Here is a 26379-nt window from a genome sequence, read left to right as displayed (position 1 = left end):
ATTAGACTGTATTTAGTGTTCTCTTGCACACCTCTGCACACCTCTTCTTGTAATACCACTAACACCAAGCATTCTTTTTTTTTTTTTTTTTTTAAGACTTGTAATGGCAAGTCATTGGAAGCTTGCCTTCTTTCCAAAAAAGAAAGCATATTTAGAAATACAGTAAACTCTGAAAGATGTAAATATCAATTCTTTTGTACCGTGGTTCTTCTATAGTCTTTCCACATTTTAATTGCTGGATCCTGTTTGCAGTAGTAGAACATTAAGTTTGAATCAGTCCACCGAGTTAATTTTCCTCAAATAATCCCTCAAAGTAAAGGTTATGTTAATCCAACCATATTCAATCAGCCAATGTATACTAAACAAAGATCTTTCTTCCCTCAAGATGTTAACATAGACTTTTTAATGAGTTCCCAATTAATTTTATCAAAAATTTTAATAAATAAAAGATGAATAGAGAGATGAGCTAGTGCCCTCTAATGTAGAAAGAAAGCAGAAACAAAGAATGTTTTTTCCATTTTTGGTTAATTAACTTTGTCTTTTGGGAATGTGTCTTAGACTGAAAAGGAGAAGGAGGGATGGAAAAACATATATAAAACAAGAATCTCAAAGGAATAAGTGGGAAGGATAAAAAAAGTAGAAAGCAAGTAACTTTTTAAAGATCACTCTTTTTAAAATTTTGTTATAACTATATTAAATTTATAGTTAAGACTGACCAGTTTTAGCAATGCTGAAGCACTTGATCTTCAGTACTTACAGGACAAGTATAATGTTTAAGGTAAGATATTTTCAGAGGAAACTACCCCATGTCTGCTCACTGAATGTGACATTCATCTGTCTTTGAAAAGTTACTAGTCATTATCTCCATACTGAAATAAAGGGACAACAAGTCTGAGACAGCAGAAAGGTTCCTGACTTCCTATTTGTTTCATGTATTAGAGAAAAAAAGAAGTGTGCTGATGAAGAATGTGAAAATCTTTAGCTTGATTTTATATGGAATTTTAATACAGAAATCTGTGAAGAGTGTATGCATACAAAGGTAAGCTTGGTTTGATTTTCTCAATGATATTCTGTAAAACATGCACAGGATGAGACAACAGAAAATTCATCTTATAGAATCCTTAAGGTTGGAAGGGACCTCTAGAGATCATCTAGTCCAACCCCCCTGCACATGCAGGGTCGCCTAGAGCAAGTGTCACAGGGCTGTGTCCAAGCAGGTCCAGAGATGGAGACTCCACAACCTCTCTTGGCAGCCTGTTCCAGTGCTTGTCACCCTCACTGCAGTGACAGTAGCTGGTCCAGGCCTCACCAACAGCCAATCTTCAGCATCTAGTCTCTCCAGCATCTGCCCCAGACCTATAGTTGCTCTGATACCTGGCTCTCAAGCTTTCTCTACTGGCTGGATTGAAGTTCAACAGTGGTTACACATCACCCACACAACATGCCCGTGCTTGGTCTCTCCAGTTGCTGGTTCCATTGACCCTGTGGTCAATGATGCCTCTTTCAATGACTGGCACTTAGATCTCCATACATGCAAAAGGGAAAAAAGTGTCTTCTCAGACAGGAAAGCAGTTAGAAATGGAGTTTAACAGGACGGACTTTACTGATGTGGGGTAATGGCCAGACAAGCCTGCCAGCCAGCAACATATTCATGTACAACTTTATCTCAATTTCTCTCTATTTTTCTGATATTAACATATTTAACATATTTATATTAACAATATTATCTATTAATCTGATATTAACAGCTCAGGCTTATTACCAATGTGGCTTCTAGGGTACACAAAGCAGCATTTCTAGGTGTTTCCTGCTAGGCTAGTTGTGTGTCTCCTCACAACTCCTTGTTTCGATGTTTCCTCAAGGCTAACTGGGGTTTGGTTGCTCCTGCTAATGTAATAGGGGAAATGGCTAAACGTCGTATCTCTGAAAAGCAAGAAAGTATTTTTTTCTAGCACAAAAGAATGGAATGAAAATAACACCAATATCCTCCAAGTCTGTGGGAGAGGTACATGTATAAGACTATACTTAAGTCTAGCTTAAGTCAATAACAGCTTAATCAATATTTACTTAAAACTTCTACCTTGTTTTCAGAACTCCTGCTCTGTGGCCTTTTTTTTTTTATTTTTCCTCTGCTTTGCCTAGCAGTTCTGCTTGCTGGGACTGTGTGAAGTGCAGCCAAGGTGGGTCGTCAAGTTACTTGCACAGAATACCTTCATAACTCTCACTTCCTCACTTCCATCTGGAGCCTTTTCACACCTAGCAAAGTTCTCTTATATTCTTATTGCACAGTACATTATCATTCCTTGGTTCTGCAGGCTTGCTGAGACGATAAAAGGTGACAATAGCAGGACATTAAAATAGAACCTATTGCAAACGCACGCATCTCATAGCCTCTTTTTTTAATTCATACATTCAAGTGTTTAAATTAAATTTAGATTTCTATTTTTATAGAGTGTGGGGATGGTGAGGGGCTGCAACAAATATCTTATTAAAGTTGTATAGTAGCACTAATTGTCATTCCTATATCAGCTAAATATTCACTAATGATAATGACTCATTTTACCTAATTATATTTCCAGTAAGAAACATTAAAAGCTTTACATTGTCAAATGTTTTTATCTTTCTTTGTGTATTTCTAATTCACTAAGGTCCTTCCCACTCTGTTTTCCCTTCCCTTGTTCAGAGCTAGCAAAGTTTTCATTATCCTTGTTCGCCTAGGAACAACCTATTTATGATTTGGCTCTGCATTTTTCAGTGTTCAATCATCTTTTCCTTTTCTTTGTTGTCACTCCTTTAAAGATGCTCCCCTTGCTTTCCTGTAATTTATAGCTCCTCAAAAAGTATAATCAATTTATAGCTTCCCCACAAGTTYGATCTGACTTTTGGCGTTGGCTGTTTGGAATTCCCAGTAATAGATGTTGCATATTTGATAACATATTTACCACTGTACTGGCTAGGATGATTTATATGGGGTGTGTGGGAGGGCTTGAAATTTTGCTGTTCTTAACACAGATGAATTAGGTGAAATATTTCTCAATCAAAAGCTGTCACACAAAGCTTGATTTCCCACCAAAGTACAGGCTTGCTCAGACCCCAAGGCTTGAGGCATGTCACCACATACAACAAATACTAAAGCAGACAGATTCTCTACAGGCAGCTTCCAGCCACATGGTGTAATGAGATTTTTTCAGAATATTGCTGGAACTTAAACATGAAACTCTCTGCAATGAGCACAACAAATATATGCTGCTCTCAGGGGTCATTCATTTGTTTAGGTTAGTTGCTATATAGAGAGGGTTGTAGACAAAGTGCTTTCTAGCTTACTTGCAAATGGAGTAAGAAGTTCTACAAGAAATTTCTCCATGAAGACAGAAAAAATCCCCCTCCTGCCTTTAGCTTAAGATTTTGTATGAAAGCTGATTCAGATCAAAATCTTGCATGGACTGAAAACATCAACCAATGCCCAGTCAACAAGCCAAAGTTCCCCAGACTTTTCTAACCTTGACCAGCCCCTTTATAAGTGATTTTTGCTGAATTGGTTTTACCTGCTTCTGCCCTGAAGGCAAAAAGAAGAAAACCCAAACGTGAATGTTTCTCTCCTACCTAATGTCTGATCCAGAGAATCATTAGGTATCTTCCAGAAGCTACAGAGGAGTTTTGAGATACTGTTCCACACAACAGTCCATTCCTAGTCAACTTACATAGCATATCTGATTGCTTAATCAGTATTTGGTATGGCGAAGTGTCCATCAAAATGTCTTTAAATAATAGCGCTATGGCTAACTCACACTTACTGAACAGAAATAACCTTTTTTTTCCTTAACTGCCACAGTAGTAAATATCAGTCCAATATGAAATTAAATCATTTAATGTCCTTCTAAATTGATTCTATTTTGCAAATTTTAGGCCACATTCTCTTCTCAAATGGAAATCTTTCCATTTCTTCATTTCACCACATCTCATAGCACAACTTTAGTGAAATGAATGGTTCACTTTTCATGGTAAAAGTTCTCCATCCTTAAATGTGGGGTTCTGGCTAAAATCTGAAGCTGCTTGGCCTTGGGAATCAATTTTCTGTTATTGTTTATTAGAATGAGATAACCAGTTTTACTTTAGCACCTGGAGATAGCAAAGTATAGGAAGTCTGATGTATCCCTAAAGGAACAGGGATATGCATGGAATAATTATATAACACAAAACAATTAGTACTGTCTCTTTATCATTAAATCAAATTAATTCATATTACTTTTAAATTCATTTTAAACCATCTACATACAGGGACTCTCTCTCCTTTTCCCCCAGAGTTCTTAATTACTTATAATATTTTCAAGTAATAGTGAATGCTTACTGCAGAGGAGATAAAGCATCTACTATAGTTCTTAGAACCATGAAGAATTATTCAACAGAACTGAGTAAGAGAGTGGGAAAGTGGTTCGTGGTCTGCTTGCAAAGGAACGAGAAAAGACTTTTGGCCTTGAGCAAAATGGCCAAAATTTTGCCCTCCGAACTAAAAGCTGAAGCTGAAGTCTATGAGATTCTTGAAGTAGATAGGTGAGTGAATCTCCAGCTCATTGGCTATGTGTGCATGAGTGGCTTCATGGTGAATATAAATATACAGTCTGAAAATGGAGCTTGGTTGGGCTGGCCCAGGCTTGTCATAGGGCAAATGCTCTACCCTTGACTTTGCCTTCCCTCCCAAATGGGGAGGTGGCTTTTGAGTTTTCTGCTCTAAGTTTTGAGCCTGCTACAGTGTTGATAAAGGTCTTGTAGAGAAGATCKGTCTACTGGGCAAGTCTTACCTGGATATCTATTACATAGCTTTATTGCTTCATCGCCCTGAGATCTCACAGAAACAAGGGCTATTGCTTATGCTTGGCAAGTCTCATGCAGTTTAYAGAGGCTCTCCTAAAGAAATAAGGTGCCACTGAATRAAGTGAAGTTGTCTTCTGACCCTGKTTTTTTTTTCTGATTTGGTATTTTTGTATGTGAAGAAATGAGGGAGAATACAGAAGTCAGAATTTCCTGTAAGATAAAACCAGCCAAATGCAAAAGTATCTTGTAGCACCACCCTATATATCTTGTCAGCAACCTGACTTTACTTTAAAATGATAGCTAAAATATATTGTTTGCCGTGCCCCTTGATTTGTCAAACCATAATCATGAAATAGAATTACAGGACAGGAACGATAATAATAGATGAAACTATTATGTGTCATACACAGGCAATTACACTGTAGCTAATGATCTTTACTAATAGGATAAGATATACTGCCACATGTACCTCGAAGACCATCATCAGATAAAATGGAGTCATCCATCAACTAAACCTTTAAGGTAGTGTTTAATTTGAGAGGTGAAAGAAATGAAAATGGGCTTTGGAGGACACTGCAAATTCCATCCATGTAATGAGATGGAATATTGATCTAATGAACTACCTGAAGTCTAGACTGTATCATTTACCTCAAGCCTGGAGCAATTGGATGCACACACATGCATAACCAAAAGGTTGGTGGAGTATAAATTAACTTTTCTTACTCAAAGGCAATACAGTGTTCTGTATAAATTTGAATATGATTATGTCCTGTCTACAGATTAGAATATCATGAATTGATAGCAAGATTTCTACTGAATGCTGCCTGGTGGTTTAAGCAGGAGACCAGAGTAACGGGATTCTTGGGGTTAATCTTTGTCATTGACTTACGATAGGGCACTGGTGCAGTCACCAAGGTATATAGCAGCAAGTATATTGGTGCAATCAGAAATGTGGAGCCAAACTATGTTAAAATTGATTGTCCATTATATATTATATATATTTTAGAAGATTTCACTTTCTAGTAGATTCATGTTCGTCTCCACAAGGGATTATTTCGGTGAGATATTAGAYATAATGTATTATTACATCTGTGGGAAGCTGGAGGAGACTAGATTCTATYATAGGGCCGACCTTGTCTATATAGTCTTCAGTAATTAGGACTCCAAGTATTGATCTTTTACAGCTGCCAAGAGGAAATAAATGTTTAGACAACTTTTTGTTGCTGTTGTATTTTTCTTTACTGGGTTATTTCCCTCTTAGTAGCTGGACCCCTTCCTTCGTTTTCCACCAAGCTCAGCTGCAATTCTTCGGACAGCTCTACACAARGACAGCAGAGGTTACTTTGGGGCCTCGCACATCAATGGAGCCATCTGGTTCCAGCAGATAGCAAACAGTCAACAGGATTATTTTCATGATGAATATTCCTGTGCAGCAAGAGAAGGAGGTATTTAATTTTGTATCCAAAAGACATGCCTATGTGTATTTGTGTGGGGATATATATTTATATATATATATTTCTGAAGTCACTCATTAAACTGAATGGTATCTAAAACAATTGCAATTCATTTGCAGCTGCCTGAGGGAAGAAAATGCCAACAGACAGAAATGACATTTATAAATACCGGCTAAATGAACAATATRAGAACCAAATAAAGCCCAAACTCCCATGCCTTCCCATTCCTTCTCAAAAGATCTCRTTCACTCTCTTCAACCTTTAAAAGAAAGACAGCAAAACCAAATGGGAATGAACAACTCTTAAAATATTAACTGACTTTACTCCTGAGTGTTTTGCATGAAAAGTGTTGACATATACTCATGCCCATTGTATAAACTCAGGTAAAGGAGCTAATGATAATGACCTCCCCATTCTTTTATGTGTTCTGGCTATTCTGAGTGTCAATAAGCCCGATACTGATTAGGCAGATTGGAAGAAGCATCGTTTCATTTTCAGATTGCTGCTACATCTGATAAGGTTCTCTGTAAATTTCAAAGGACTTGAATGAGACTGAGCCAAATAGCTAAGAGTCAGTCAGGAGGATGGCAGGAAAACCACAATTTAAATTAATCTAAGTAAGTTCACTATGAGTGAGAGACTGCACAGTCCTCAAACAGTAGGAACATGGTTCTTTCTCTGACTAAATTAAATGCAGAGTGCAAAGAGATTCAAGACAAATCACTGAAAGACTCGAGAAACTTCTGATGCTCCTGGCCTTCCTGTTTTGTGAGTTTTGACCATGTTTTCTGTACATTGCCACAAATATGCAGACTTACACTTTCTTCTATTATTCTATCTAGCAAAAGGCTTTCTTTCCAACTCAGTTCAAAGGATTTTCATAGGTGTTTTACAGAAGCTAATACTTTACATAAAGAAAAAAAAAGAAGGTAGAAGGGAATAGAATATGGTTACCTACAGAAGAAGTTAGAGATGTGTCTTGTTAGATCAAGAGATGTCCCTGTGACATACCTAAATCTTGCCTCTCCTATTCCAAAAATAGCTAGAGGAAAGCAAGTAATTCATGTTAAATAAAAACAAAATGAAAATAAAAAATGTTTAATAAAAGTTTTTTTGGCCAGCCTGATATTCCCTGCTAACTATATGAACACCCTTCAGCTGCCTGTTTTATACTAGGATCCAAACAGTGTTAACTGTCCCATTGGGAAGTGTCCCTAATAGATATACTCATAACATCCCCAGGTTTTAACAGAAAATCACCAGGAATTTTGGATGTCTGCTTCATCTGTGTCCAAACAATAGAGATGGCACACCCATTTCAAGGGTTTATTTAAGTCCTCAGGCACTGGACTATGTATATATTCTTCAGGTAAGAGCAGCGCAAACATCCAAGTTCTTATTCAGTTAAATCAGTTTAATGATGCCATCATGTTTTTTGCATCTTCTGTCTTCTGTGCTTCTAAGCTTGGAAATCTGCAGTGATCAGGCATTCACTGTTTGCCATGGATCAGGCATTCACTGTTTGCCATGGATCAAAATTCTACTGTTCATAGAGCTGAGATGTGACCAGCTGAATGCTTCAAACATGAGGATCAAGCTCACATATGACAGCATTATAATCAAATTAGGAAATTAAGGAACTTCTTAGCTATGATATGATATATTCAAGATGTTCTAAGCCCTGAATAAGTCAGAGCTGCATTCTGTCCAAGTAGGAGCTTGAGCATCCTCTTCAAAATGAGACATGCTCAATCTGTCTAATCCACCCTGAAGTATCCATGGGATGGAGAGGAGCTATACAGAAATTTTTACACTTTTGTTTAGCAGAAGCAAAATTGATTCACTCTATGAAACAATCTGAAAAAATGTTTTTACAGATAATTTTCAAGGAATTAAAAGGAAAAATGCTTCTTTTGGGCAATCAACACTGCTGAACTTATTCTAAGTAAAAGTTTTCTCTGCTCACATGATCTTATAGTAATATGGGTTTGTTAATTTTTTAAATATTTGAGCATGAAAAGTTCCTTTAAATGGTAATATATTTTAAAAATCTTCTCCCTATCTTCCTACATTTTATAACTGCAAATTACTTTCAGTTAGTTTCAYCTGAACAAAAACTGCAGTTGTTGTAAAGAAACTGATAAAGTTTCAGAGAAAGAACAAAATTGTGAAATGTTCCTATATTTGCTCTCTGTTCTAAAATCTTAGGCCAGAGTTTCTATGCCAAGATTTTGTGGAGAGCTTGGGGTGCACTTTTAAAATCTGGTGAGATGCACAACTATGGCAGGCTGCATAAGGTATCACATCACATTACAATCCATGTAAAATAATTTAGGAAGTTGTTAGGCTGCAATGTAGCGTGTGAAGTACAGGAGAGGAGTTCTTCTAAAGAATTTTTGCCTCATGGGGAAGATCTGTTAAAGTCTAATAATATGAATGAAGAATTCTGTTTGTTCCTCTGTGAAGGGGATATCTAATTAGTGTGCCAGCATGAAGACTATGAGAGGTTATGGTAGCTCCTCAGGGAGTTCCTCTAGGATTAAATAATAGCTCTCATTTATTTTGCTTCAGTCAAGGGGCCAAGAAGGCAAAAGGCAAAATCTGTCACCCACAGTGCTTGTACATTCATTGTCAAGCCTCACAGTTAGTGAGCTAAGCATATCCCAAACTTGAGCAGGTTTGTGGACAAGAAAAATTAAATCTTTGCATTCTTCCCTCTTCAYAGGCTCCTGTGTTATCACTGGTGATGTACAGGTGGGTTAGTAGAGTGCTGCTGAAGAATTATAACRGAGACTGTGAGAGAAGAATATAGTCTCTGACTATGGTTATCCAAAGCAAACAAACAATCAAAAGGTCAAAATTAGCCTTGGCTTATTTTAGCTCTTGCTGAGAATGCCCTTGTGCTTCCAGAAGACAAATATCATGATAAGACACATGGAATAGATTTCCTTAGCATGTAAAGGCTTCCCCTGCTGTACAGCAAATATTTTTCCAGCTTGACTTTGAGCTTTCCAGCTCAATAGTTGGCTTAGGAGAGTATGTACACACGCACTAAGCAGAGCCACGAGGCTCTCTGTGCATGAGGAGYTGAGATCCACTCACTGACAGAAAATTTGGCATGAGAGGCAGAAATGACAGCAAATTCATCAGACAGTTATCCTAAGGCCACAAATTGCTTAAAGGTGACTTCCCAGTAATTTCTGAAGCACTAAAAATGTTGTTTCTTTTCTCTGCATAAAGAAGTACTGAAATGGCTTGATCTGTGCAAAAAAAAGCAAACCTATTTCTCCTCCCACTTACTTTTATTTTAAAGTACCGGGCATGTGAAAAATTAGCCTCTCTCAGGCACTTGGGATTTGATTTGGCCTATGACACTTCAACTTAGTGTTTGATAGAAATAATCTTTCAGTGTAACTCTTTCCTGGAGTTACTGCGTAGCATTAGCAATACAGTGTAAAATAGGCTTGAAACAGACTAACCAAAAATCAAGTCTCTGACTTATTCATGACTGATAACATTTGAGCAATTGTACAATGACTGTAGAGTCTTTTAGATTAACATGTGCAATGGTAATACCCCTGCTCAGTCTGTGGCATGGTCAGTTGTTTCCCATTTGCTGTTCTTCATAATACAGCATGAAAAGTGCCACATTTGAGGATTGACATTGCTTTTTGACCTCGGTGATCTTCATTAAAAGAATTATAGTAAACAGTGGTCAAGGACAAAAAAGGTCAAGACTTTTGCTAGCTTCTGCAGACTGTTGTGCAATAACTGCACAATGAGTAAAACTTCTGGAGGTTCGAGGAAAAAATCTAATTTCACACTGCTGAAGAAAGAAAAGGTTTGTGGGGTTTCTTATCAACATCAGTTTCCACAAAATCTGCCTGATGATATTTTGAAGCAACTTGAACATCAGAAACTCAATGCTTTGAGTCCRCATCACTGTGCAGACAAGCTTTAGGACTTCGAGGCTCTCTGCAATATGGTTAAGACTTCCAAACCTCAGAGCTCTCTTTTCAATAGTAGCTTATATAGCTTCTAATCTTCCCCACATTCTGATGCTTGACAGCAAGGCTCAAAGCCTGACAGTCCGTAATTAACTTTATCAAAATATGTTAGCATAATGTTCTGGCAGATTATCTTTTCACATCAATTTACTCTTTTCCCCTCCACCCTCACGTGGAATTGGATTTTTTCAGACTTTCCTGAGGGACACAAATTCTAGCTCTTGATCAGCTGGGATTAGGATAGGGTATATTATGGGGTTTGGCTGGCTGTTCGTTTTTTCTGCAGCTGGGATTTTGTGACTGTAAATGGATAAGGCAAAGTCTAGGAAAAGAGAAAATGAAACTGTAATCATTTTACACAATCATTTAATACAGACTAAGACAATTTCTCTGGAAATTTCTGAATTTGCTTGTGCTGACTAAAGCTGGTAGCTTGATTGAATGTAGTGTTGGTGAAAGCAACACTGCTATTAGTGAAAGAAAAAAAAGGAAGCATTATCTCTTGCAATTTACTGGGAAATGTCCACTGCATTTTTTGTAATTGCCAAATTTTGTCAAACTCCAGCTAAGACTCCTTCTAGGACAAACTCTTTCTTCCTAGTGTCATGAACTGGAAAAAATAGACAAACAAACAAACAAAAAAAAAACCAAAGAAGCAGAACTATAGCAGAACTATGGATTTGAAATCTACTGTATTTCTTACTTGATCCTAAAAAAAAAAAAAAAAAAAANAAAAAAAAAAAATAAAAAAATAAAATAAAATAAAATAAAATAAAATAAAATAAAATAAAATAAAATAAAATAAAATAAAATAAAATAAAATAAAAGGCTTGTGATTTAAGTTATAGGAATAAATGAAAGGACATAACAATGAAAGGACAAAGTATGGATACAAGCAATACTTCCTAACAGCACGGGAATATTTTGATTAAGGTACTGGTCTGAGAGAAAAGACTGGTTCAGTTCATGACTCATCTATTCTTCCTAATATCAGAATGTCATCTGTGTCTCTATGGATTGATATTTTACCTAGGAACTTCAGGTGCCAGCAGAATATAAGTAATATGTAAAGAAGTAATATGAAATGGAGACCAGAAAATATTGTGCACACATAGATTGAGGSGAGGTCTGTCCATGTAGAAATTTCACGATAAATAAAGGCCTGGTTTACAGCTAMGGGAAAGCTACAATCTGCATATTTCAAAAGAACAACTAGCAGTGGAAGCAAAATAGATAGCCCCACTGGTAAAATATCCTCCACTTTCACTCAAGGTGGATTCAATTTTTCCTGAGCAAGCCAACTCTATATTGCTTCAGCTTTTTATTTCATGTATCAGCCCCTCACTATTAAAGCAACTGGAAAAACAACGATGCCTAATGTTGGTTTCTYACATCTCTCTCTTCCTATTTAGCTGTTTCCATTAGGCTGCTATCCCAGGATAATGTTCAGCTTTTACAGTAATGGTAATATCCCACATAGGTCAGGAGAAAACATTGCTACAGTTTCCAACTGCAAAGAGAGKGGATCTGCTACAGCAAGGTTGACTACACTCCATTTGAAAAAATCTCAGGGTAGGATCATCATTATTTCTAATATCTCAAGTGCTAAATGGAGTAGAAAAATATTCTAGATTTTAAAACAAGAAAATAACATACACAAGAAAATCTGAAACAAAACTGAGCAACTGAGGAAAGCTAACAGTTTTTTAGACATGCACAGATGGGTGAAAGAATTGGTAAAATTAAGTTAGATGGACAAGTACAAAGCTTCCGTTGAGAAAAAAAGGGAACTTAAGACTTAAAGCGCATATATAGACACAGTTGAAACTTGAGTGTCCCTCTAGGCTTTAGTGCAAATTGAATGGACATTGACAGATATGTTTTCCTTTCAGATTAAATTGAACTTTTGATTTGAAAGTAGTTTACCTGCTCCTGCACTTGAAAGCTACATTTTTCCTTAACTAATTTTCTCTTCTTTAGGCACTTTAGTTTCATAGTGGTTTATAGAGGTTTACAAATTGGCATCGTAATCCTCAGGAAGGAGCAGAGAAAGTGAGTCACATAAATAACATTAAGCAGTAGCCTGAATGGATCTACCCCCACAGTGGCAAGTTCTCCTCTTTAAAAAAGTGAGTTTTGTGCTATTATGATTTTAAACACATTTGAACTTATTTCTAGAGTCAGATCTTGCTATAGAGTACAAGCCTTTCTGACCATGTTTAAGGTGCAGGTGCAGTGAAAGGAATCATATTACTATCTGGCTTTGTACTTGTTATGATTGTTGGGAGTAGAGTGAATAGTGTAAGGAACCGAGATGCAACTTAGACGTACAGCAAGAAACATTCCTTTCTAGGAAAAACTCTCCTGATCTAAATGTACAGAATTGTTACATCCTACTGTCATGCTGGGTAACTAAGGCACAGAAAGCTTGCTTGGCTTGMCCAGAATCACACTGTGAGCCTGTGACAGAGTCTTGTATTTCCCAAGTCCAGTCCTGCGGTCAAATCATGGATTAAAAGTCCGATTTAGATCAAGCTGAATAATGGTAGGTTCATGCCATTACATCACTGAATTCTACGGAAACACTCACATATGTGAGACAGAGGCTTAAACTAGGCAGAATAATAGCTAAGGTACTGCTGAGCAATCTCATGACAGACTCTGTGGAGAATATGGTCCTAACATATAGGTGATTCACTATATTTAGTTTGGCTGGAACAACCATTATGGAGCTCTATGAATTGTATCCTATTCCAGCTGGAAGGGCACCAGATTGCCTGGTTTGCACAGTGCTTCTCTGTTGCTCTGCATTTTCAGCATCTGTTCCAAGGAAACAGTCAGTGGGTTTTCACAGAATCACAGAATTACCACTCGTGTCAGTTATTTCATCTTCAGCTAGATATCTTTCCCTGCTTGTTTCATGTTCAAATGTACATACTGAACCCAGGAACATAATTTGATTTTTTAAAATGTTATACAAAAGAAATTATTTCCTAAAGCACCAGATATCCAAGACCCAGACATTCAAGCAATGAAATGTATGTACCTGCACTGGCTGTACTTGAGTGCTGATGGTTAATACAAACAAAGGGCCATGCACCCTGCTTTCACCATTCTTTCCCAGGAAAGACACAGCCTTGAATAGCTGCAGAGGCAAGTAGTRCTTTAGAGGTAGTGAAACATAGTCCTTAAGGATTGTTTGATTATCCTGATTCTTTCTGTCTGGGAGTTGCTACAAAAACTTCGATGTCTAAGGGCAGAGTTTGGGCAGATATTTGTCCCCAAAGCCACCCTCACCATCCAAACCAAACCAAAATAGCACTTTCATCTGGCAACAGCTTTTTGTGCCGTGTGAATATAAGCTGGGCTGTATGCATAATTCACACCTGAACTGAATCATGCAAAGTAATGAGGACAAAGTCCTATAGTGCAGAGATGTGAAGACTTAAAGAGGCCAACTGATATTTTGCTGCAGGTGCAACGGTCCAAGCCAGGACAAAGTTTATAGTTGTGGTTGGTCTCTATTAGACAGAACAAACTCACAGAAGTAATTTATATTTAAAGCATTACCCTGAAAGTCATTCAATAGCATCTCAATTCCTGGTCTTCTATGTCTTACCCAGAAAGTCTTGTTCTCCCCTGTTCCTCCATTTCAAAAGAAACATGTTTGTGAGGAAAGAGAAAGTGGTGGGCTTAAAGTCTCTTTCTAAGGTCTTAACCTTAAACTATACCTTACTTCTTGAATAGCCCAATGGAAGGCAAGTATTCATGGAAATGCTCTTTTAGAACACCAGCAGTATGGAGTTTGTCCTGTTTTGAGAAMTGTGGAATCCTACACACTCAGGGAATTACATTTTTTGGGATGCTGATGAGTATTCAGAGATGAGAAAGACAGCTGATTCATTGTCTTTAAAAGAGAAAATGGTAGAAAATACCAAAATTCACYGTCAATAATTGGTGTATTTTTTAGTTTGATTTGAATTTTGAGACATGATCTGGATTTTGGTAACAGAATTTCCTCTCCTCTCTCTTCCCGGTTGGACATCTCATCCCTAGTTGTTTCTCTATTCTGTATTCTCTATTTTCTCTAATATGAAAGAAATTAGTTTAGTATAAAAATTAGTGAGTGTCAACCTGTGTACCCCAACACACTTTCTGAGCTATTTGAGCCACTCTCTTATGTTATGCTTGARGTTTTTCCACAAAGCCCCTTCTTCTTGCCTTGATTCTTTTCTCTCCTTTTCAACACCTCTGGGAAAGGATTCACAAACAATAACAACAGTGGCTCAAATTTGTCCCTAAAGAGACTGAAATGCTATTGAAATCCTCAGAATTAAATCAGGAATTAATGTAGCCATTTATGCAGGCAAAGGAATTGGGAAGTGGTGACTGCACATGAAATTGCATACACTTTAATGTGCCTGCTTGATCCAAATTCAAGAAGATTATGCTGAGTGAAGAAAACTTTTTTTAATTTCTGTTTGAGAGGTTGTCATCGAGGGTCATGATGTTGTATAATATGCTACATCATATCCCATAATATAAAAGAGGAGGATAAGCCTTTTTATTTAAAACCTGTGACAATGCCCAGTGTTGTTGTTAACTGAACTTCAATTACCTGAGAAACATTCAGCACACCACATTTCAACATGTCATCTCTTCTAAGTGGAACCAATTGCATTAAAACAGTCACGAAACTTCAGGCCCCCACACTTCAGTAAAAATGTAATCACAAAATCTATAATGCATATATTCGTTTTCCTTCTTCTTCAACAATGTTAGGCAAATATGCCTCATCGGGATTCACCACAGACACAATTATCAATGTTCTGTCTGCAGAATTGTTAATGGGAAAATTACATACACAGATGCTTGATAAACTGTGCATCTGATTTCACTGTTTGTGAAGTACACAGATATTAATTATTACAGCTGCCACTATTCTGGTTTTCACAGGGAAAGTGGCAAAAGGTTTCCGTTAAGTGTAGCTCTCTTTCTTAAATATATTGAAGTTGGATCCAAGATACCAAAGTATCTGTGTCAGGGTTGCTGCAAACAACCAATTTATCTGAGAACCTATAGCAACATTGAGTATTGCATTTTGTTTTGATTTTTGTTTGAATGTGCTGCAGAAAGCTTCAATTTATACTCTCCTGGACTATATTGTCCTCTACCATTTTGACAGTGTATGTTAGTCACCTATAAATAGAAACCTGAGAAAAGCTAGCAAAAGTTAACGTCTTCATAACAAAGGTCTAAACCTTTTCTTTAACTCACTGTGTTTGCCTAAGCAAAATGGCTCAAAAGTGGTCCTGTTTCAACTGAGGACAATGGCAAAGCATTAATTAGAGAGTGTCATTTTGCTACAGTGTGTGACATTAAGCATCAAGTGATGAGGAAATCTTAAGCAATTAGCAGTACCCCCAGACCTTCCATTGTTTGAAGTTCGCTCATATTTTCAGCTATATTCAAGTCCAACCATTTCAGGCACTGTAAGACTTAGAAGACTTCAATGAATTTTATCTCYGGTTGCTCTTGGAATAAGATCTGTTTAACTCATCTGTCAGAAATTGAAGGCTTAAGCTTTGCAGCTTTTTTATTCTTTTTTTTCTACATCTAGCATTTTGTTGGCTGCAGTTTTGTACATTTGCATGAATTAAAACCTCTAGGGGTTGAGTATGATCCTTTTCCAGCTCAGATGACCCAATTTCAGACTAGGAGAGGTCCTCAGCATTCAATGTCACCTTCTATAAAGTAGTAGAAGCTACTCCATTTTCATAATGAGATCCTCCATCTACCTATAGGTATATTATAGCTCCCTGCATAGTTGATGCATATATAGCCATTATTCTTCTTTGAACATGGCTTTCAAATAAACTACTCACAGATCAGATACTATATCCAAGCTAGCGTAGTCCAGGTAGCCAGGCTAATGTGCACAGAGACCTCCATGAAGCCTTTCCCGCAACTCTGCTGTGAGAGTTCTACTTTTTCTTCACCTTTTTACATGTTTAGCAGATGAAGGCAGTTCTATCATACTGTTGACATATGGCTTTGCATAACAGTTGCTAGTTTAATTTATAAGCCAATATCTTAATTTTCATCACACTTCAACTTGCATGCAGTTTTAGAGTTGTATGGGAATGTTCAGAATATGTATAACTCAATTTGTATGATATCACCTCTTTAACAATCTTGCTCTTGTATATTGCTTTCCTAAATAACTCAGGGGAATGTGTTATTTTCTAAATATTTTTTCACTGATTATTATTTTCTTAAAATAAAAAATATATATGCTCTAAAGAATTTTATTATCGCTCATTTTTAATTCGTTTCACTTAATTCTTTCTCAGTGAAAAGAAGAAACAATAAAGACTTTACTATCCTGATGTGCCCTCCAATACACTATATCATTGGGCAGAATGCTACTGAATTACTGAATGTCAGATAAAATAGCTTGAGAAGGAAACAATAAATATTGCAGATAAATCAAATAATGCAAAATATCTGAACCACATGGATCATGTTTGCAAGACAGATGCTGGAAGTTGTTCTGAAAATGATTCTAATTTCTGAGAATACTGGATGATGATTTACCTCAGATGACAAGTGAGATCTTAGTGAGAAATTTTATGTGTGACTCTTCCAAGGCATGAGAGTTTCAGGGGAAAGAGCAGTACAGTGATACCAAGAATACATCAGTGGCTTCCCCAAATTATTTTTTCTTAGGTAAAATGCTCTTTTCCCACCTAACTCTTCCTGAAAACCCCCTAAAAGCTAATATAGAGAAACCAGTTATGAAGAGAAACTCCATTGACCTCAGATTTTTCTTCCTTTAACTTCGACTTTCTGAGCAACAAAAAGCAAAGATTTCCTTTCATCAAAGATTTTCTGTGATGGCAGTGGTTTGGAGTAAATGTGTGATAAGAATATCTGCAATATAAAGATAGCTGGGGACTTTGAATCGGTCTCTTGGCTGACAGTGGGCAGCCCTGGGTTTTACAAAGGAAAGTATGAGAAATCTTACACTTGGCAGATGTGGAATAGTTTGCAGCCATCCTAATCATTACTGCCTTAGAATTGATTTAACCCTGAAACATGAGGTGAGGCTTTTTTAGCTATTGTGTGTGTGTGTAGCCTTTTTTTTTTTTCTTCATTAGCTCTGGATATTTTTAGCAGAGTAAATGCCCATTTCTTCCTCAAACAGAGGTATGCTTGGTATCAGTGACATCCTGCAGCAATGAGTTTCATTATTTAACTATTCAGTAAGAGCAAAGAATTTYTTTTTCATAAAAAATGTGTCTTTCTTCAACAAAATGTTTCCAGTTTTTCACRGTTGCTCCTTTCAAATTTAAATGATTTACCCTTTTGTCTTATAGTAACAGAGAGAAGTTCCCAGTGTAGCAGCTCTATATTGTATATAATTGCATATGCTTTTTGGAATCTGCTTTATTCATTTTCTGAAAGTTAATATGTTCGGTCTTTTCAATGTTCTTTTGCAGGGGAGTTTTCATAATCATTTAATTCCAATCACCTTTCTGTGGACCTTCTTTAACACTACAGTATTTCTTCTGATCTGAGATGCTGCACATAGCATCACTATTGATTTAAGCCACTGCATTATGTTTGATTTTATCCAACTAAACAAGCAAAAAAAAAAAAATCCTACTACATTGCACTTTTTTTTTAATACTCTATACTTAAATTCTTGTTAGATCTCTCAGAAGGTCTGATTTGACTAGCCTAAAAATTTAGCCCCCTATCTGTTTTGCTATATATTCAGAAGGGCAAAAGAGTCAGCCCAGAAAACGATAAAGCTTAGCTCTTCAAATGATCATTTTAATTTCTCTGAAAGTAACATGAAAATTTAGAGATGAAAGTGTGGTTCCTTTGGATTTCTGTAGAATTACTCAAAACAAACAAATAAACAAAAAACTCAGAAAATTCCCACTTACAATTCCAGCTCACTAACCAGTTTTGATTCTAGGGATCATTTTCCTAAATCATAACAGGGCAGATCTTTACCAGGTGCCACTGTGGGACTACGTACAGTAACAGAGATCAACCACCACTATCACTAGCAATTAGCCAAAAACTATAGTTGCTTGTCAAACTGAACTAAAGCATGTATAAAGGTGACAGAAGTTCTATCACACTGACATTCAATGCAGGTCAGGGTCCCATGGGACTAACTGACTTGCTGTGTATATACTTATTTCCCAAGCTAGTAGGCTATCATTTAAGTATCTGACAAAAGTAGTAGGCAAACAAAAGTAGTAGTTGTGGTGCTCACTAACCGTATTATTTCTRTTTCTATGGGAGGAGGGAAAGATTTACACACAAAGACTGGGATCTTGCAATCACTTATGTATTCAATTAAAAACACATGAATAATTATACTGATTGCAATAGGAATATTTACATGCTTAAGAATAATTAAGCTTGAATGATCGTGGTTGTGGAGACAGGACTGTCTCCCGTTTTCTGTATTAGGTGTGGGAAGAAGAGACATGAATTGGATTATTTATTGCTTAAACTATTGGCTTCAAAAGTTATAACGTCTACTTATAAGGACAGTAATGTGTGCAATGGTCACTGCAAGAAATCACATAGGATGAATGAAATCAGGAGAAATGCAAGTAGMATTAGTAATGTAAAGCTATGGCTGTACTTTACTGCCTGTATGTTTGCTGAAATGCCTCTGCAGCTGGTTATTAATTCTTTGGAAGGTCAAACTTCCAACTATAAGCTGTTCTTTCAATTAACTACTGGAGGGCCATAAGAGTCTTTGGGAAACCCTAGATGACGGCTTCAATGAGATCCCCAAATGAGAACTGAACAAGAGATACTAGATCATAAGATCTACAGATGCGTCCTAAGCAACAGATGGGATGTGAGGTTTTGTTGCAAAATGACACAATGTTCTTAAAATGTTCACTTCTTATGTCACCTTGAAAATAAGGTGTTTATGGATAGGGGATGTGTTTGCAGTTTATTTGCTGTTGGAAAATAGTGGTGAAGCCAGACAGGTACTTTTTCTTTTGGTACTTGGAATAATTACAGAGAAATCTGCAAAGTGATGATGGAATTTTGAGAGATTTCACAGAAATTGCAGAAGTTTTATTTTGATGCATAAGACTTAGAAAGAAGTTATCTGTTGGATAAAACTAAAAAAAAAATCATATATTGCAGAGGATAGAGGTGAATGATTTGTACCTCAAAAAGCAAGCTACAAGTTAATCTTGTGCTAGAGATGAGATATCCTGTGCTTATACGTACAAGTAAGAAGGCCTAGAACAAGTTTTCTGTTTACTGGGAGTATAATGCAAGGTTAGGAAACACATATGACCCCTTAGACTAAAATTCCTTACAGATACAAGTTTGGTCATCTCTTGATGTAGAATTCTCAGGGTGAGAGGGTATTAGTGGTTTGTATTTTCATCACGTAGTTTTCTTAGCTCAGTGTTTCTCTCTTGTCTCTCTACTCAKGGCTGATGTTTGGCTCACCCAGAACTCTGTACTGAGCAGAGCATTGTACCTGACACGTACTAAGTAATCTCAAAAATACAATGYCATTCATTATTAATAATGATAAGTGTTCTGAAAAAAGAAGACATCAGATGTGGAATCATGTTCATGCACTATATGCCAGGCGATCTTGTTCCATCATTCTATGGCAAATGCAATTATACATTATCGATATTAAAGATGTCCATGTCATGGATAATGGGGATACTTACTGCATAGGGGTAATAAAATTTGGAATATCTCATTAGTCATGGGAAAACTACTAAAAAAAAAAGAGTATTATATCTACATTTTCAACATCATTTTTTACCCTGAATGACCAATTACACTTCTATTACATGCCATTTATTTTGCATATTTTAATTTCTAATTAGTGATAAATTGGTGATTAAGATGACACTGATCCRTTAATGTCTTCTGAATGTTTAATTCATATATGCCTTAAAATGCTTACCGTTAGAAAGGATTCCAACAGATCTTGGCTAGACCTCCAAAGCASTCACAAATTTCTAGCCTCTGACTCCGGTACATCTACAGCAAAATGCAGTATCATGCCATCYGATTGAAGCGTCAGTGTCATGGTACTCTACCACAGAATTATTCCTTTCACATTACTAAGATATTAGGCTGAAATTAAGCCCAGAATAGAGCCAACATAATCCTATGAATGCACAACTGGAGTCTGTAAATGACAACTCCCTGTTTTCACAGGTGTCCTTTACTTCTAATATATTTCATGTCACCAGACAGCTAATTAGCAAATTATGTGCATTATTTTTCCTCTCTGTGACTTATGACCATGCTTTTAGGTGCAATGTGCTCCCCAGATAAAGGTAAGTCAAAGGATCACTGARGAAAACATATGACTCCATAAATTTTAGTCACAAAAATAGATTAAGCTGAACAARTAGGTCAGTGCTTGCTAATCTTTCTAGGCCATCATACCACTGACCCTCCCAAAACAGTTTGTGAATGTCATGTTGCTGTTATCAGCAAATCTCTATTAGAAAATATGATAGAGAGTAATACAGCACATATGAGAGTAATACAGTAATACAATTATTGTGCACTCCTACTGTTTGCCTCATGGCCTGCACCCTTGCAGATGCTGCTTAACTTGCATTCAGAGGTGGATGAACATGTTGATGGATCACCAGTCTGCAAAACTGAGGCTTGTAAAGCCTCAGTTTACAAGCAGCTCCCAAGTAAAAGGAAGAATAGGCCCTCTCCTCTAGTTTTCTTCACACCAGCTATTAGCAGAGAAGGAGCAGATACTGAACTCTGACACCTTAGCTCCTTAACTCAGCAACAAAATTACCACACAGGGGCAAATGCATGTGGGGCCCTGACACATCTGCACTATGAAGTGCACAGAGAACTCAATCCCCATTTCTCCAATGTCAAAAAAAACCCCACCACATGATTTTAAGACATGTGGCACTTTTCCCCAAGCAAGCTATGAAAAACATCCTTACATTTCTCAATAGCATATTGTGCTTACAGATACAGATGGCATCATGGAGATTATAAAAGTAGCAGGCTTTTTAGAAACAAAAATGTAAAAATCACATAACAAACACCTATGGCTGTAAGTGCTTGTTATATTGACAACAGGCATTTTTGAAAAACTTTGTTCTATTTTCTCTGACCCTCCCACAAACCTCACCGGAGGAGGATACACTTTTTGTTGAGTTCTGTTAAACAGCAGCTGTTTTCTATCAAGAGAGAGGAATACTTCCATGGAGGGCAAAGTGATAACTGTATTTTGCTTCTGGGTAGCAATATTAAGAAGTTTAATCAATTAAGATTCATGCTTAATAGCTAGCTGAGATTCTGATATGAAAAGGGAGACCTGACTGAATATTGTCAGGAGATAYCATGCTGAACTTCTGTAAACAGTGAAAAGGAACTTTAGGTGGCCATAAGGTGGTGCTGAAAAGAAAAAAAAGACCTACTGTTGCATGCACAACTAACTACTCTCTCACACATATGAATTATTTGTTAAGAAATTACGATCAGGGAGAATATAAGGAGCAAGTGCCCTTTTGTAGACCTTAAACCTTGAGTGCAGTTTTGTGGACCTTAAGCCATGAGTGCAGTTTGTTGTAACTCCCACAAGAGCACAATTAGCCATTTGTATGCTTCTGACAAGTACAGGTACAGTATTGCCACTAGTATGCCACATGGAGCTCATAAAACAAAACCTAAAGTTAATTATTAATCAAAGCCAGTAAATATGTGTTCTGCTTTAATATGGCAATGCTGGTACATAGACTCTTTAGCTAAGAGACACTTTAAAAAAGGAGTAATGATTACAATCATACCAGCTGTTTCCATCAGTGGTGTTAGAATCCACAATATGCTAGTCAGCACTATGTTAGCAAATGACATAGCAACAGTTCAGAGCTGGGACTTCATTTATTGCAAGACTCAGTAAAATAATTAGCCTCTATAGAAACGTCTTATTGTTACAGATATAGAGTTGGAGGAGGTCATCATTACACTGGAAGGAGAAAAAACAGTGACAGTGAATTACAAGTGTCACTGTCTCTAAAGAGGCTCAGTTATGTATGTGTGGAGAAATGCGGACCAAATTTGGAGTGGGAAAGGTTGTCTTCTCTTAGGTAGTTCATTCTCCAGTATCCATATCCTGTGTCTTCACCCCCCTGCTCCCATCTGCCTATCTATTTGAATTGTAAGTTCTCCTGGGCAGGGTCCATCTGTTGCAGTCAGTCTGCAACTCTGAGACCTGGTTCTGCATCATGCTTTCACATATTGCTATGATATAAATAATAGACAACTTAATCTCCCGGGCTTTCAGTCTTGACACTTCACCAGCACTAAATCCACTGCCTGTACGAATTTAAAATCCTTAAATTGTAATTTATACAACTGATGGCTTTGAAAACTTTTATTCAGGGGATCAAAGGAAGTTTAACAAGGTAAAATATCGAATAGAGGAGCCGTGAAGATCCTTTGTTGGGCATATCCATCTTAAATGTGACACTGTTCAAAGTTCCACAGTACAGTAAGTGATTTTGATTTAAAGTAACTTTATTATGAACTACTGGCAAGATCATTCTTACTGTATTTGGTTGGCAATCTAAGAGAAATTAATCTGCAGGGATTATTCCTCAAGCAAACTAATGGATAAYGAATGAGACTACTACATTGGGGAAGAATAATTAAAAGTGGCTTCAGAAATACACCACAAAGTCTTCAGACACTTTGATCTCTCTGGCCATAAAAAGTTACCAATCCAGTTGCTACTGGCTGAAGCAAACCTACTGTTCAGTAGAATATAATTGTGCTAACTGCATGGGCCCTTCACTTCGGTCTTCTCTAGCCTTAGCTACTGCAGTGCTCAATTTAATGGAAAATCACCAAAAAACTCAACCTGTAACTAGACCCAAAAGCCTGTTGGAAAGTGCAACAACAGCTCTCCCCTTCTTCTTTCCCCCCATTTTTCTCATTCAACAGTTTACAAAAAGTCCCCTCCAAATCCATAAACCACCCAAACTTCTGAAAGCACTTAGAGCATTGCTAGTACATCAGAGAGCAGGACTGACCAGAACATTTGCATCAATTCCTAGCAAATCCTGCTGACTCAAGCACTTTAGATAGGAAACTCAGTTTGCATTTGTTGAGTATGGTGAGAGATCAAAAAAATCAGACAACTCTAGAGATTTTATTGTGAAATGTGTTCTGTCCTTTTGTGCTGCAATGYTTGTCTAATATGTAGTTTGTCTAACATGTACGCAATGTTTGTCTAACTGCTATGTTTGTCTAATACCTGAGTATCCATGGTATTTGATTATGGCAATTATATGATAAATTTCAGGAGAGAAATATTCCACAAAAAAAAGATCAAATAAAACAAGCTTTTCTTGCTAAATTTATGATTTATGTTCAATATTTCTTCCCACTACAATCTCTCAGAAAGAAAGGGCTAAATATGATGCCATTTTAGTTGACCTGCTCAACAACAACAACAAAAATAGCCAAGGAAACACTTTCAGCTTAGAATTCCTGTAACCTTTCCTAGGAGCTTCAGACAAGTTAAGCATTCCACCATGGTCAGTTACATAAACTGCCCCTGAAGACCCTGAGATGAGCAGAGCAAGAACTTTGACATGGAAACAGTGTCATGGGAAACAGACCTGAGAAGAGAGATTCTTACTCAACTAAAGCCAGAATCAGAAACACAGCCCATACTGTCCAAATCTAGACTGCTGTTTAAAAGTCAGGCAGGCCTTCCTGCCAGCTTACCTACTGCTGTAATGGCCTCAAATGGATCTTCTGTCTACTTCAGTTGTTGACAGGGAACAGTGCCAGTACCTCTGGTACCTCTGCTTCAGATCAGTTCTCTACTGTACAGTGGCTTTTAAAATTCATTGCAAGCCCTCTGTTTTTTATGCCACAACTAAAATTCTTGCTGGTTCATGGTGCCAAGCTCAGTGATCTAATAAAGATAGGCTTTGCATTATGTACTTATAATGTGGAATTAGTCATAGTGGCAGTTTYGAGGGCACATTTACTTCTACAGTCTCATTTTTAATTTATGAATCTGTCTTGTCTTTCACAGCTAGCATTTTTCTCACTAATGCTTCCAGTTCCACAGGTTTAYTCATCCAAAGAATTTCTGACAACAAAAATATGATCCTGTGGTCTGTCATAAGGACGGTTGCTGATATTGATTCATCATTGCTTTTTCAGTACTGGTCCCTTTGGATACTACACAGCAAGCAGTTCTCAAATCCTCCTTCACTTCCCTCCTCCAGCATAGATGAACAGTGCGAGCATTGAGCCAAAGCAGAATTTATCCTAGTGCACTTTTTGTCCTCTCGATCATTACTGCACAGACGCTTTCTCCTCCCACTTCTGTTTYGCCAGCTGCACTGACTGTTCATGAGCGAGTAACATGGGAATGAGCAGAGCTTCCTACAATTTCTGCTGAAGCATCTGATGCTCTAAACTTCAGTTAGTTAGTGCACCTCATATTGCCAGCTCTTCCATCAAATATCAGCATTGCAGCGTGCTCTGATTTCAAGAAATAAATACTGTACTTGTTGTCTTGCTCCTCACACAACACAGCTGTGACTTCAGGCTCCTTTGCCCAATGAAAGGAATTATAAGAGAAAGCTAAAAGTATCATTTTATTTGTGCTGAGCGGTGCAGAGGATGGTTGGTTGTTGTCACTCAGATGGGTAACAGGCGTTAACAAGCTGAACAGTCAGCGGGTGAACACTGCCGAGTGTGCTGACAGCACTTGAAGTGCACTTTATTTGTTCACCTAGGCAGAGGAAATCTCCAGGAACTTCTGGATCCAGTTTTGCTCTATTCAACATCAATTGGAGTTTTGTCATTGACTTTAATAGGCATTGGATCAGCCTTTAAGTACTGCGTAAGTGGCAGACACAGGAGAAATTGAGACTAAGTGGGCAAAAGGTGTCTTGTCTGTGTTTATTTTTCTTTGCCAATGAATAGGTACTGATGAATTTAATTCTCAATCTCATCATTGAAATGGAGATCTAATACTTTGAGAAAACTACCTGCAAGGGCCAACGTAGTTTCACTGTAATGCTAGTTTGCTCTACCAGMATTTAGGACCTTGACTTCTGAAGTAGAACTATGGTAGAATTCAGACATGCAAATTTAAAATTGGCATCCAGAAAAGTCTCGCTTAGCTGTTATCCTAATTCTAGAATTTTCTATGCTTTACTTTGAAATACTCAAGATAATGGAAACTTCTTTTCCATGCAAAACTATAAAAGACCATGTGGTGGTCTTTGGCAGGGTACTTATCTCATAGCTATACTTGGCTGACTGCCCTCGCCATCCAGAAGCATCTTTTAGTATGTGTGTCCATATCATCTATCTGCGTCACTTGGTGTAGCAGGCACTGACAGACCACGCTGCACACTTGTTGGGCTGGATTTCAAGAGAAAGGAAAAAGGAAGCCTGGCAGATGGTTTCTTGTAGTTTCTGGCTATTTGAAGTTCAAGAACTATCTGACTTTTCTTGCTGAAAATACTTTTGTGAGCATAAATGAATTTGTTGGGCCAGGAAGAGTCCTGGAACATAGGTACGATTGTATCAAAACGATGGGTGCCACCATTTACATCATGGGCTCGAACATCTCCCCTTAGGATCTCCAGCGTTCATTAGACACAAACAAACTTTTTTTTTTTCTGCTGGTGTCCTACACCCTCTTGAAATCTTGGCCACTGCAGTGACATGTACTATCACTGCCTTTCCAGTCCAAAGGATCACAAATGATTTGCTGTAAATCAGCTTCCACAAGATGAATGGAAGCTATGTGCTACAGGCCAGAAAATAAAATGTATTCTGAAGGGGGGCACACCCTTATCGAAAGCACAGGGTCAACATCCTTGAGTAGARAGTTAATGATGACCTCCATAAATTTTTGAAGGTAGAAGGTATCTGCTAACACTGGAGCCAAATGTGCCATCATTTGACAAAAATGGTAGGTACTCACAATCAAAGAGTAGTCCCAGTCACAAGCCTCACATCAGAAAAGAGACTGCTGCCRACTGCAAGCAGACAGGGAAGTCAGG

General features: G+C 37.4%; 1 protein-coding gene across 1 annotated transcript in view; it reads right to left on the bottom strand.

Annotated features, from left to right (window-relative positions):
• Positions 1 to 24090, bottom strand: part of MRAS (muscle RAS oncogene homolog) — a 269308-nt gene extending 245218 nt beyond the window's left edge. The window contains exon 1 of the mRNA XM_026053951.1: positions 24071 to 24090. The gene's annotated coding sequence lies outside the window, so the exon portion shown is untranslated. The remainder of the gene's footprint in view (positions 1 to 24070) is intronic.
• Between the last annotated feature and the right edge of the window lie 2289 nt (positions 24091 to 26379).

Source organism: Nothoprocta perdicaria, unplaced genomic scaffold (genome assembly GCF_003342845.1).
Source record: "Nothoprocta perdicaria isolate Ctin4 unplaced genomic scaffold, notPer1 scaffold_0, whole genome shotgun sequence".
In the NCBI taxonomy this organism is placed as follows: domain Eukaryota; kingdom Metazoa; phylum Chordata; class Aves; order Tinamiformes; family Tinamidae; genus Nothoprocta; species Nothoprocta perdicaria.
This window is presented reverse-complemented; position numbering and strand designations above follow the sequence as displayed.